We start from the raw sequence: 13543 nt of genomic DNA, 5'->3' as shown, positions 1-13543 counted from the left end.
TTGCCATATCAAACTTCTTCTACAAGTAGAGTAATTCGGTGTGTCATTTTTAGTTTCTTTTTTTCATCATGGCAATCTTCATTTCAACAGCTTGGTTTGGGGTAATTGATTCAAGTCAAAAATATTTAATTGGATAAGTCTTCAAAGAAGAACATGTTTCTTCCATTGAAATTTCTCTGACTGGGATTTTCCAAACCTTTGCAGGATGATCACAGTACCAGTTGTGCTTGGCCATTGCAGAATTGTTGCATGGGAAACTTTCGATCATCTTGCTGAAATGCCTATCCTCTCTTCTTCTCTCCCTAGGGTCTGCATCCCCTGAGCTGGACGATGCCAGCAAGGACTTACATGTCTTATTGTCGGGAGCGTGGTCGCAGTCAGTGTTGCGGTCTTACTGTGCGGAATTGGATGACGTCCAGGACTGGTAGGCTGACATCAGCAATACTGGTGAGAATGACTGACAGTTTACTAGCCAAGCCTGTGCCAGGTGCATATATTTCCAAGTTCCTGGCTTCAGAAAACAAGCATTGGCATAGCCAATAGGTCTAGCCTTTGAGACCTTATAAGTGTTTAGGTAGATCTATTGGCTTTGCAATTGTTTGTAAGCTATGTTATAGAGAAGTTAAGTATTAAAATGGTTAATAAGCTGTCATTTAATTCCAAGGTTTCTTTGGCAACAGGAGAAACAATGTAACTGCATCACAGAGGTACATAGCTGTAGAAACAAACACAAAATTAAGGAAATGTATACATGTATAACTATATAAATACATAAGAGTCAACAATAAGTGGATCTGCCCAGAACATATATCAAACGTGACTCCCTGCCCAGAACATATATCAAATGCACTTCCTTTAGTAAGCAGTGCACATTGGAATATACATGCACAAGTTGATCCCGCCGTCAATCCGTCAAATATCCTGCATAACCACCGCCATCCAGAGGTATAAAGATCATATATGGATTTCTCTACAAGAGAGGAACAACTTGCTGGGTGATACATCGCCATCTGAGAGCTCTGTGAACAGTTTTCGGCAGAAGTGAGAAATGCGCAACATGGCGGCTCCCGCGAGTCACTCTCACGCTGACGATCTCATGGAGCTGTAGGCACTGCTGAGGGCTTGCCAGGGCCTCTGTTCGGTGCTCTGATGGCAGAAAGAAGTGAAGGACCTGAACACCCCCCTCCACCCGAAGAGACGCAGAGTCACTTGTGTAAAACTGACCATCTCAAAAGTCAAAACATAGCCACACAAAAGAATGTGCCCCCGAGCTTAAGTCCTCAAAATACTGCCCCACATGCACATTGTCACCGAAAGTAAACTCTTTATAATATACGCGCCGACAAAAGATACACCGAAAAACCAGAATGTAATCTCCACAAGCTGTACACACGCACACAGCACAGTTAAAAAAAGAACCACACAAGGGATGCACAAGCCTGCACACAAAAGAAACATGAATAAGTGAATCATGTCTCATAAACTAGACACATAACACCCCTCCCATTAAAACCGCATCGAAAATATTAACTCGCAGACAAACGGCAGTTCAAAACAATCCCACAAAATATCTACGACATATATTCTCTCCTCGCCAAACATGTACACAGCTATCCAGTAACATAGCCACGTAAGACAACAGTCTCAACAGAACAAAATACATAAACAAAACCACCAAGTCAGAGGAAATTAATGAACGAGGCTTGGTGTAGAAAAGCTTAGAGTTGCGTGAATACTTGTCAGTAAAACATTCCCGTGAAAGAATACGAATCCCATGTAAAGAAATCACTCTAGCCACATATGCAAACTGTCAGTAAAATGAGACGCACAATCTTTCACCAAAGGCAGCTGCATACAGTAAAACCAGACACTCTGGCAAACCTCTTCCGGGAAATGACACCCCATGTCACAAATACTCAAAACAGCCTCTCCCCAGAGAAAGTCATCAATGCGATCAGAGCCATTTGCCGAAGAAGCACCACTTGTGGGGCACAAATGTGGAGCACATCTAGAAACGCACACAAAAAAACACAGATGGAGCCCACGAGTGGTATGCGTGCGTGCGCTTGGGAGAGCAGTCTTCACTTTTCAAGAACTGCACTCTTGCTTGTGGCGTGCCGCTGCTCGCTCCCACAAGGTGGAGTCCGCCACAAGCACGAGTGCAGTGCTTCAAAAGTGAAGACCGATGGCTAAAGGCCACCCTAGAGCAGCGTATGCGCGCTGCCTAGGCGAGACCTAAAAAGGGGGAAATCGAGTTTTCAGTTTTTCCACATGGGGCAGGAAGGAGTTGGAGGGCCACATAAGACTGCAGTTGCAAGCTCTCACTTGTTAGGCCCTTAGCACCGAAGCACTGGAACACAGAACATGTGTTTAACTTGTTTAACAACTACCATATTTGTATTCACCCAGAGCGCGAACGTCTCAATTGTTTTCAACTGTCATTTTGAGTCATTTGTGAGGCCATCTAAGTGTTATTATATGTAGCGTGTATTGTGTTTTGTCATTGTCTACATGAAACTGTTATAAAAACATATCAAAGGAAGTAACTTAATTTACCAATCCTACTCAGCTGACACACACATGACACCCAAAAGTATGTGTTCGCAAATGGATATAGCAATTCATTTTAGTGTTTGCCAGAACTAGAGTTGAGCTGGCTTCAACTTAACCAACTCAACACAAAGATGATCTTTTTTACACAGGCACAGCTTAAAGTCGAGTAGTAAGTAAATTATTTGGTCAGACAGTTTCTTCCACACACAAAAGTAAAACATTTGTTTTTACTTAGATTAGTCCTTGTCTCTGGATCCTCAATGTGCCTTAGTGCCCTAAACATTATTCTCCGTTGATTCCAGTCAAAAATTACTTCCATCTGACCCTAGGCATGTTGATTGTGTGTTGCTTCTGTAACTGGAAGGGGAACACTGCCAATGCACTTTAGCTAGGTCATTCAAAGAAACAGCTCCCCAAACCAAAGAGCGCTTAGAATGTGGGGGTTTACTGGAGAAAATTATCTATTGCTATACCACAAAGCCCCTTAAATCTTCAGAATAAAATTTGTAGTGCCGTTGTAATTTTTTTCTTGCAACTCCAGTTCTCATTACCATACAACTAATCCAGAAGTGCATAGCGACAGCATTACTTGTACACTTCTATACTGCCATTACTTTTATAGTGAGTTGTAGGGACAGGTATGTCTCCCGCAGGCTGTATAGTCGTGTCCGCTGCCCTGCATACTCAAACCGGAAACCTGTGGTGATGTTTTTTTAATTTTTTGGGTTGTGCCACACTCTCATCCCGTGTGTGTCCATTGAACTAGCCCGTTCTTTTGACAATGATAGGTTCTGAACTTAATCCTGAAATGGGAAGGGCACACCAAGCGTACCCTCATAGTGACAGGGGACTACCGTCCCTATCACAGGTTTCATCGGTGGAGCACAGTGGTGGCAGTGTACCATGGTTGATGAATTAGACTGACAGACTGTACCTGTGATACATAAATGTGTGCTCACAGGTCCATTCATACAAAGTTCTGCTGCTCACAATGAACAGCAACTCTGAACATGACAAGCTGTGAAAGTGTGTCTGGCATGAGTGATACATGTCCACTGGTTCCATTATGGAAGTCAAGTGCCTGGACCAGAATATACCAATGGGGGGATGTTGTTTTCTCCAGAGAGTACATATGTGTATTGCTGGCAGCTCTTAGATGGGAGGGGAAGAGCACCAGAGGCTATGGTGAGGAAAGAGGAAACAGGCTTCCTTTGAAGTGCCAGGGCCCTTCCTGATGCAGTAGGCTGTAAATGACTGTGACTGCAGCTTCCATCAGGGTACGAGGTGAGGCCTGCAGTATCTGTTTCAAAGGAAAGGAGCCGTTTGAAGGGGCACAGATTCTTGTCTCTCTTCCTGATCTCTGTGAAGAGGGGTCATAAATAGCTGGCTGCAGCCTGCTTTCACCTCTGTACTTCTGTGGTGAGCACGCCACCTGTCCTGCTGGACAGGGCCAGGCCAGCAGAGGCTAGGCCTGAAGGGTGGCCTCACCAGGACACATGAAAAGGGAAACCAACCCAAACCAGCTCCACGGTAGCAGACGTAGAATAAACAACCCCGTCTGCAAAATGAGTATTATCCATGGGAACTCAAGATTCATTGTGGTTGTGATCTCTTCTACTAAGGAGGGAGTACTCCGCAGAGTGCTCACATACTACTATGCAGCCAAGGGTTGATTTTGCACTGACAGCCAACTACCAAGAGGGAAGGCAACGTCACCTGGAGGCCAATCTGAAGGAGCAATTACAGGATTGTCCTGAGTGCCAAGAAATCCTGCCTTTGGGTAAGTGAAGGAAATGCCAAATCTGAAGGAGGAACGGATTGTGGAAGGTACTGCTGTAACTGCCCTGGTGTAGGGCCCGTTAGACAGAGACAAGCCAAGCAAGTGTGCCTAAGGACTCTCAGTACTACCCGATTGCGCAGTGCGACCTACGTCCTTTGTACCCGTCGTAGCCACCAGGCTCCTGGAGCGGTGGGCCCTTGTAGTAGGCCGACTATACCCGGGATAAATGTTTGCTGGTGGCCTGTGTGCCCCACAAGTGGACTGTACGACTGCAGCAGCGCCAAGTGTGTTGTTCAGTTGAAGTCAGTGAGGATTCAGATTCAGATTTAGTTTATTGAGCAGTTAATTAAAACCTTTACAATCGTACATTACATATTTCCATACACTTAAAATTAATCATTGTTAAAAAAACACGTTAAAATGAGAAAATCTCAGTAAAGCCCAAAAGTAGCATTGAAATACAAAGGACGTTATTGGTCAGGCTAAGGGTGTGAAAAAAGAGAAAGTACAGGGTGCGGACCTAATAATTGCAATTTTGGATGCAAAATGTGGTAATCTTTAACGTTTGCTAAAGTAACAGTTCTACAACAGTTGTACAGTCCTTTAGAGCGCGGGGTCTGCTAGTCCTGATAATACTATGTTTCCTATTTAGGCCAACAATACATGCGTTAGCCTCTATGGGTTGGCTCAAGGAGCCGCAAACAGTTCAGCTGTGATTCAATCTGTGACCAGGGGGCCTGCCTTTTTCATGGTTATTTCTACAACAGATATGTATTTTACCAACCGACAGCTTAGTTGGACATCCTCACCAGAGAGGGATGCTTTTACTGCTTGTCTGCAGGTTCGAATGGCTTTCATGTTAAAGATGGGTCTTAGCAGAGTTCGTCGGGCCGATTTTAGGGCCTTGCAGATAGTCAGTAGGTGCACACTATGTCCTCCTCCCCTTCTCCGCAGAGGCGGCGAATTGCAGGCAGCGGGGGGCGTAGCCAAGGTGGCATATGATATGCAGATGGTAGTATGCCTAAGCGGAGTTTCAGGAATTTCTCTTTAGTCGCTCTTGAGAAGCTAGTGAGGAGGTATGCTTGAGGTGAAGCCGTGTTATAAGTCTGTAGGGTAAACCAGCCATGGGAGCGGACTGACAAGGCAGCTTTGTCCTGAATAAGAGACTCTTTTTTTATCACTTTGTTTAGAATTTTTTTAAAGCTGGTAGTCGTTGTTGGTAGCTCCCAGAGTTCCTGCAATCCCAGTTGGCAGAGTGATTTATCCAGATAATTTTGGGCTGGGCATGTCCCCTTATTCTTCAGTTCTTCCCATAGATGCGTGTTTAGTGAGTCAGGCGGGCCCCTTTTGATTTTGAACCAGCTTTTGATGAATGCCCCTCTACGGGCAAGCTCTTGCCTTTGAAACCCGAACTCCAGCCTCAATTGTGCGGGGGATGTATACCTTGGAAGCCCAAAGATCATTCGAATTGCTTTTGTTATTGTGTGGTCCAGTATACCTGCGTCTCTCCCTCTCATGGCTTCGCTTTCGTAAGATATCGACGGTAGAAGTTTTGCCTGGATCACTCTAATTAAGGGAAGGAGGTTTGGGCCAATGATGTTGTTCTTAAGATTTCTTAGCGTCACAGCGATCATTAGTCCCCTTTTTTTTATGGCCTCAATTTGCACTGTGTACTTCCCTTTGTTATCGATCATGATTCCCAGGTACTTGTAGCTTTGAACTGCCTCCAGTTTCCGTGACGCCAGGAACCATTGTGGTTGTTTCTTTTTTTTGCGCCAATTCACACAGAGTGTTTTTTGTTTTTTCTCTGTTGATTCTGAGTTTGTTCCCCTCAGAGTACTGAGATGTTAAATCAGGCAGGCGCTGTAGGCCCACCGGTGTCTGACTTATTAGTACCAAGTCATCTGCGTAGAGTAAATTAGATAACTGGAGCCCGCCTATTTTTGGTGCATGCGAATTGTTTCCATTTAGGATGGTTGAAAGCTCTGCCATGAAGAGATTGAAAAGTAATGGGGCGAGTACGCAGCCTTGCTTTAATCCGATGGTTGTTGGGATCTTTTTTGATAGATGGTCTCCTCTGCCCAGTTTGACTTGGACCCAGGTGTTGCTATGCAAAAGGATTAACTGATTTAGGAGTAGTAATGGAATGTTCATTTTTTCCAGTTTTTTCCACAGTAAATTCCTATTTATGTGGTCAAATGCAGCGCTATAGTCAATAAAGCATAGGTATAGGGGCTATTTTTTGGCGAGTGCGGCATCTATCACTAATGAAAGGGTCATGATGTTCGTAGTAGTGCCCATGTTCTTACAAAAGCCTGTTTGGTTTAACGGGATTGCAGATGTTTCCGCCGCCCAAGTTGTTAGTTCTTGTAGGAGCAGTCCTGCGTAGTATTTTGCTTCGTTGTCAAGCAATGCTACCAGCCTATAATTTTTGGGGTTATCCCGGTTACCATTTTTATACAATTTCGGATTGATTCAAAGGTTGGTTTTAATATGGATGCCCAATATTCTGGGTCTTGTTTATATAATATGGGCGGGATCCCGTTTGGACCAGGGGCTCCCTCGCGCCTGCCTTTTGAAATTCTTTTGCAGATGTGTTTGCACGTAATTTTGAAAAGTTGTTCTGAAGTTAAATTAATGGATAGTTGAGATGTTAAGGGTTCGCTTCCGGGTGAGGGAGCGTTGGTATGAGGTAGGGTTTCCAGGTCTTTATGGAAGTGAGTATGTAGAAAGGTTGTCCAAGCCTCTTCGGTAACATGTCAGTTAATGCCTGGGTTTGGAGAATTGACAAGTGTGTTGACCTTTAACCAGAATTGAGCGCTATTGTTATTTTTAATATCATACAGGAGTTTTGCCCAGAAGGCCCCTTCAGCATCTTTTTTTAGGCGCCATAATAGTTTCCTTCCTTTGGCTTTCAGAGCCCTCAGTTCCTCGAGGGCCGTGCGGTCCAGTTGATCTTTCTTTAGTCTCCGTAGTGTGCGGTTTATCGATGTTCTGAGGTTTTTAAGTTGCACGTTGTTTTCAATGTGAAGGAATGGGCATTTCGGTTGGACGAGGCCTGGGCTTCTCTTTTTGTGTGAATCCTTTTTTACACCATATTTGTTTCCTAGTTTCCTTGTAAACATTCTTAGACTGTCAGAGTCTGCAAGTTGTACCTCTTCCATCAATAGTTTTGCGAGGATGAGAAACCCTTCAGGGTTGTCTATTTTGCATTTTATTCTCTTTTCCTTAGCTGTGAGTTCTAAGTTGTGGACGTTTGCTAGCAAGGTATGTGGTGTGAAAGTTGAGCATATTGTGATTTCCTGTGGTAGATGGTCGCTGTAGTCAGAGGTTCCAATATGATAGTCAATTATTTTTTAAAACATGCAGCGAGTAACAAATGTGAAATCTATTGTAGTTCTTGCTGTTGTATTGTGGAATGTTGCAGTCTGTGGTTGGTCTCCTGGAAATCTTCTGTTTAGTGATCTAAAGCCCAGCTGCTCGAGGATTGCTAGAAGCTTCTGTGGTGTTTTCGGTGTTTTTGTGTGACTCCCGCCTGCGTTGTTATCTTTTATTATTGCGGACCATGCAAAGGGGTCGTCCCCCATGTCGGTTTCTTCAGGTGTTCTCCTAAACATGTTTGCGTTGAAGTCCCTGGTAATAATCAGCCTATTGGTCTGCTGTTCCGTTAAAATGATTTCTAGCTTCTCCTTCAGCTGCAAGGTCCCTTTAGTTCTGCCACGCGGATGTAGGTAAAGGTTTATAAGAATTACCGACTCATTTATTTCCTCCCCTTGTAGGGTTAATCTGAGTGCTTGCATAGCATTTGGAAGGGTTAAGTTATGCGATATTGGCTCCAGGGCGTAGATCCTCTTTATGGAGCTGTATGTTGCAAGCCCTCCCTTGCTGTGTCCAAATTTGGCACTTTTTATTGCAGGTGAGGAGAACAAATTGAATCCGTTCAGAGCTGGTGGAATTTCACACCAGGTTTCCTGGAGCAAAATTAAATTGAAGCCTTCTAGATAAAGTTGCAGTTCCCGATCGAAGATCTTCTCTCCAACCCCATTGATGTTCCACAAGCAGATTTTAAGGGTATTGTTATTTATTTCAACATTGGGTACACAGAGCTTCGAATTTCACAGGTTTTGATTCTTTGTGTTTATGGTCCTCGATAACCAGGTCCACTCTTGTGGGGGTGTGGTTTTTATTGCATTGGGTATGGGGTGATGCTGGTCTCTTATTACATTACGCTCTGGGCTTTCGCTGCGGGCTCCGCGTAGCACTGAGTAAGATTTATCGCTCAGTTGAGTCTCCCCGGGTCCTGTTTGGTTTAACAAGATGTTAGTTAGTGGTTCCGGGTATCTTGGTTTGGAGTAAGGCCGAAGCTTGATGCCCCAGGTGTTAAATTTAGCATGTTCTTTTAAGATTTTATCTGCTACCGTGGATGAGACCCAATCTGTTTTAGTTGCTTCCACCCCCGGGTGCTCCGAGGACTCCACAAATTCTATTGACTCTAGGTCCTCGGATCTTAGGGTCTTCAGGCTATTGATCGAGTGTATTAGACGTAGTATGTTTTCTCTATTGAGTGTGTCTATTCGTCCCCTGGACTTGTATTCCGGGTGGAACATAATTATTGTAGGATTCAGTTGCGCAATTTGATCTATAGATGGTTCTTGGATGATTTTAAATGTATCCACTAGTTCAGGAAGTTCTCTTGGAGTGGGTGGAACCGTACCGTCAGTTGTACCCTCTATAGCTTGACCTCTTTTCCCAGGGGGGTGGATCTTTTGGGTTTCTCCCCCATTGATGGGTGTTCTAGGGGCGTTACTTCCCTGTGCTCCTGTCCCCTCTTCCAAGTGTTCTGGAAGTTCCTGGTGGCGTTCTGTCGCCACGCTCACCTGGGCTGAAGTGTCTAGGGGATCTGTACTGAAGTTTTTCTCCGAGTCTCGTGCCATAGCCCTGTGAGGGGAGTTTATTTCAATAGGCTCAGTAAGTTTCTGGTTTCGCCTCTTTCTCTTCAGCTTCCTTCACTGCTTACGGGTGAGCGAGCTAGATGATGGGGGGTTCGTTTTGTTGCGCTTTGTTGGCCCTGGCGAGGGTGTCCGAGGTCCAGACCTTGTTTGGTTGTTTTCCTCTGTGCTTGTTAGGACGAAGGCCTCTTCACAGGGGCTAGGGTCTGGTTTCTGGTCTGTGGTGGCCTGCCTCACGTCCCCAGTTGTCAGTCGTAGTAGTTGATGCTCTGCTGTACTTGTTATTATGGCTGGCCCTTTCGGAGTTGCCTTCTGTGATACGGTGTCTTTTATATCAGATAAGAGATTGTCCATTGCCTTCGGAAGGGTAGCCAGCTTATCTATAAGTGTTGCACAGGTGCAGCTGACCTGTGTTATTCGTGTCTCTGCCTGTGCTCTTCTAATCAAACTGTTAAGATCTGCCAGTTTGTCATCTATATTCGCCACAAAAATAGAGAGGGAGTTCAGAACTGACAATTGAACATCCATCTTATCTGAGTGATATTGCATGGCGTTGACTGACATTTGCATCGTATGTAGCAGAGTAGTCCAGATGTCTTGTTTCTCCTGTTTTTCCTGTTCTTTTTCCTGTTCTTTTAGATGTTTTATATTGTTCCTTGGCGAGCAATTTCTTCGTTGGAGTCCAATTTGGGGGCCGAGAGAGTGTGAGGCAACTAATTCCTCCCATTCCTCCGGTGTCAGATAAGAGCATTCAGGTTCTTCTTCCTGAGTTATTAAGGAGGGTTGCTGTTGTGTATTATTTTGTATAGTCGATTCGTCTTGTGCAGATCTTGTAGTCAGTTGGTCGTCACTGCCTTGCGGGCAATCCTGTGTGGGTTGAGAGAGACCTTCCGATAATGCCTTTGGAATGGTCTGAATTTCTCCCACCGCCAGTTGAGTTGGCCTATGCACGGGGTTTTTATTTCCCGTCGTTGCAAACTTGGATCCAGGCCCTGGAAGAGGTGGGAGGAAAATTTATTTTGCCGTGTGTAGGTCTGCGTTTTGCCTTTCCATTGCTTTCTCCTCTTGTTGCGGTTGTGATTCAGGGGTAGCTGAGTTGTCCTTTTCGGTAATAATTTTATTGTGAGTATCAACAGTGCTATTGGCCATGCCACCTGAATCTTGTACCTCGCACTCATAGTGTATTGATCCCTTTTCTCTCTGATTATATGATGTCCAGTCAGTCAGGGTTTCTTCTTTGTTGCCGCTAAGGAGTGTGTGGATATTGTGGTTTATGTTCTCTCCTTCTTTCATACCCCTTGTAAGGCTGTGGTTCCAACTTTGGCCAGCTGTTTCACTTACTTCGATTTTTTTGGTATTTACCTGGGTGTTTGGTTTTGGCGTCGGGGTCAGCACTAGTTGATTCAGTTGGATGTTTTTTGCTTCCTCATGTGCCTTGTCCCCTTGTTTCCTCTTCCCTTCAAACATCTTGTGCCTCTCATCTTCTGAGCTAGTTTCGCGCAGTCTTGTAGCACCTGGCACTTCCCTACTGGACAGAGACCCCTCGTAGCTTTTATCTAGCTGCTGCTGTTGCTCATCGGAGTATAATGTTTTCATGGGTTGAAGGGGCAATGGGAGATTCTTCCCTTTGTGGGTGTCTAGGTATAAGACTGATCCTGCGTCTTTTAGGAATGAAAATTTGGTGTATATTTTTGGCTGGTGATTTTTGAGTTTGGTGATCCCGGCGGTTGAACTGTTTGTGTTCGCTGTCGGCGGTGCCTGCGGACTGCTGAAGAATGGGGAGATCAAGAGAGTTTCCCTTTCCTCTGTTGAGGGAGCTTCTGCGCTCTCTAAATTCTCCATGGCAGGGGTCTTCTTTGTCCTGCGCGTTCTCCTATTGAGGTTCGACGTTGCCTGCTGTCTTGTTTTCCCTGATCTCATTGCTGCGTTCGGTGCAAAATGCGTTACGTTGCAAGTCCCTGTTTTTTTCCTTAATTTGGTTTGGTTTGATTTTAGTTCCATCATGCAGTCCCAGTTGCCTGGTGTCCCAAGTCCGAAGTCCCAGTTGCCTGGTGGCAGAGGATCCTGCAACCTGGGGCTTGTTGCTCTGCCGTCCGCTCTCCCTCTTTGGCAGAGACTCGCAAAACTGGGTCAAGGGAAGTGTCTCAAGTACTGGGTTCGCCAGTCGAAAAGTTAAAGGGCGGCTGGATCCACGTGGACAATGTCCCAGGAGTCGTCCCCCCTGGGAACAACACAGTCGCTGCAGTCACCAGCACCAGCGCGCCCGTCCGCCTACCCTGCCCCCCTGCCTACTGCTCCACAGCACTGAGTCTCCCTCGCTGAGTCTCCTCCGCTTCCCGCCCCACCCGCTCTCCCCCAACCTCCGTGCGACAAGAGCGGGGGGGCAGCGGGGTAAGCGTGCGGAAAGTAGCGAGTAGCGCCAGGAGCAACGCTAGGAACAGCGCAGGAGATCAGCAAGCTGGGGTGGGCAGGTGGGGGAAGGGGGGCACGGGGGCAGCGCTCACCACACGCATGCACGCAATCAGCAATCAGCCCTCAACAGCCAATTGCCTCCGGGCCTAGCGTCAGGCAGCGACCACTTCGCCTCACCTCCCAGTACAGCAGTACAGCAGCAGAGCAAATGGCAGCAGAGCAAATGGCAGCAGTGGAGATTGCCGGTGGCGTTTGCGTTTTGCTAATAGCGATCGCAGAGCGGTGGCAGGCAAAGCGCCAAGAGGTCACCAGGAAGTCGCTGATTTTCCACGGAGTCCTCGTCCTCGTTCCCCGCCGCAGGCCGCTGCAAGTCCGCAATCCACAGCCCGCCACGGAGTTCAGGGCTCCCCCACGCCTCAACCCGTTTTAGTCTACTCAGGGTTCAGGGCACCAGGCGGCCTTGTGGGACCAGCGGCACAGAGGCGGGTCGGCGGGTCGAGTCGGGTCGGCGGGTCGGGTCGGCGATTACAGCGGTTGCAGCAGCTTCTGCAAACCGTTCCGTTCCACAGCTAGCACAGGCTCCTCCTCCACACACAGCCGGAAGTCCGATGGCCTCTCGCTGCTCTCAGCTGGATCTATCAGAACTTTGCAAAAAAGTTGCCCTTTGCAAAAAAGTTGCCAAAGTCAGTGAGGAAGATTACCTGACCTCAGAGGTGCCCTCGAAGAAGTGAGGTTGTCACCTTTAGGCACTGTATGCCGAATATAGCACCTAGAGTCTGCCATGCCGAAGAATCGTCATCAGCAGGCATGTGGCCATCACACTCAAGAAAAAAGCACCAAGTACTCACTGAAGTATTGGACTAAGCTGTTGCATGAATCAAGTACCCACCAGAGAACCAGAGTGAACCACGATCTTCAGGCCGCTGCCTCAATGAGGGCCACCATTAGAAGCCTCTGCTCCTGATGTGACCCCCTAGTGATGCACTGCTCACCTGTCTGCCGCACGGCTCCTATGAAGCCTGGAGGCTTACTTTATCAGTGAGACCCCATTGCCGGCAGAGGACTGAATGTGGTCTGCGTGGCTGTTTCGAACTTGTTGATAGACTGAATGACCTAGGTCCTAGAGACTGAGTGCTAAAGCTAGATCGGGGGGAGGGGGGAGTATGAGCTGCACTCAGTGATCTTCCTCAAACTCTGCACCTGAGGGAAGGGGCTCAGAGTCTGCAGGACCTGTGTGTGAGACAGGTGAAGGTGCCAGGCGCCCCTGGAGCACAAAAACCCACACCCTTGAACTGGGTAATCGTGCACTATTGATTGTGTAGTTGAATTCTCTTTTTTGTGAAATAAAGTATTTTCCACAGAAGAAGCACTGGGCTGGACGTTGATCTTATTGTGCTTCTGGGGGATGGGGGCGGGGTCTGATATTGGTTCTTGAACCTGAGTAGCCCCTAAGCTCACCTCCCTGAGAAGCCTGTCATTGCTCAGCCTTGCTCCGACTGAAAGTCAAGTACGGTAAGGGTTTTCCTTGGCCCAGTTTGCAGGGCTACAGTAGGGCCATTCCTGACACAGCTGTAGTTAAAGGCCTCAACCACACGGTTGTGGTACAGTAACCACTGCTTGCCCCGTGACCTCCTGAACGGGTTTGACCTGGGGTAGGAACGGCCATCACATCACACATAACTACATTACAATGCTTATTTTCCCACAATGAGCAAGCTACCTGGAGCTGGCCCTGGAGAAAAACAACTGGAAATAGATATGTTCCTCAAACTCCTCACCGCACACATTTAGGAACTAAATTTAGACTATTCTGTAAAGCAAACTATTCGCCCTTCAGAAAACAACTCCA

The 13543-nt window shown here is 46.6% G+C and overlaps 1 protein-coding gene across 1 annotated transcript in view; it reads left to right on the top strand.

The window, feature by feature from the left end:
- The first annotated feature begins 350 nt into the window (after positions 1 to 350).
- Positions 351 to 13543, top strand: part of LOC146785536 (unconventional myosin-VIIb-like) — a 961158-nt gene continuing 947965 nt past the window's right edge. Inside the window, exon 1 of the mRNA XM_085634664.1 lies at positions 351 to 447. The gene's annotated coding sequence lies outside the window, so the exon portion shown is untranslated. The remainder of the gene's footprint in view (positions 448 to 13543) is intronic.

Source organism: Triturus cristatus, chromosome 11 (genome assembly GCF_964204655.1).
Source record: "Triturus cristatus chromosome 11, aTriCri1.1, whole genome shotgun sequence".
Classification (NCBI taxonomy): Eukaryota; Metazoa; Chordata; class Amphibia; order Caudata; family Salamandridae; genus Triturus; species Triturus cristatus.
This window is presented reverse-complemented; position numbering and strand designations above follow the sequence as displayed.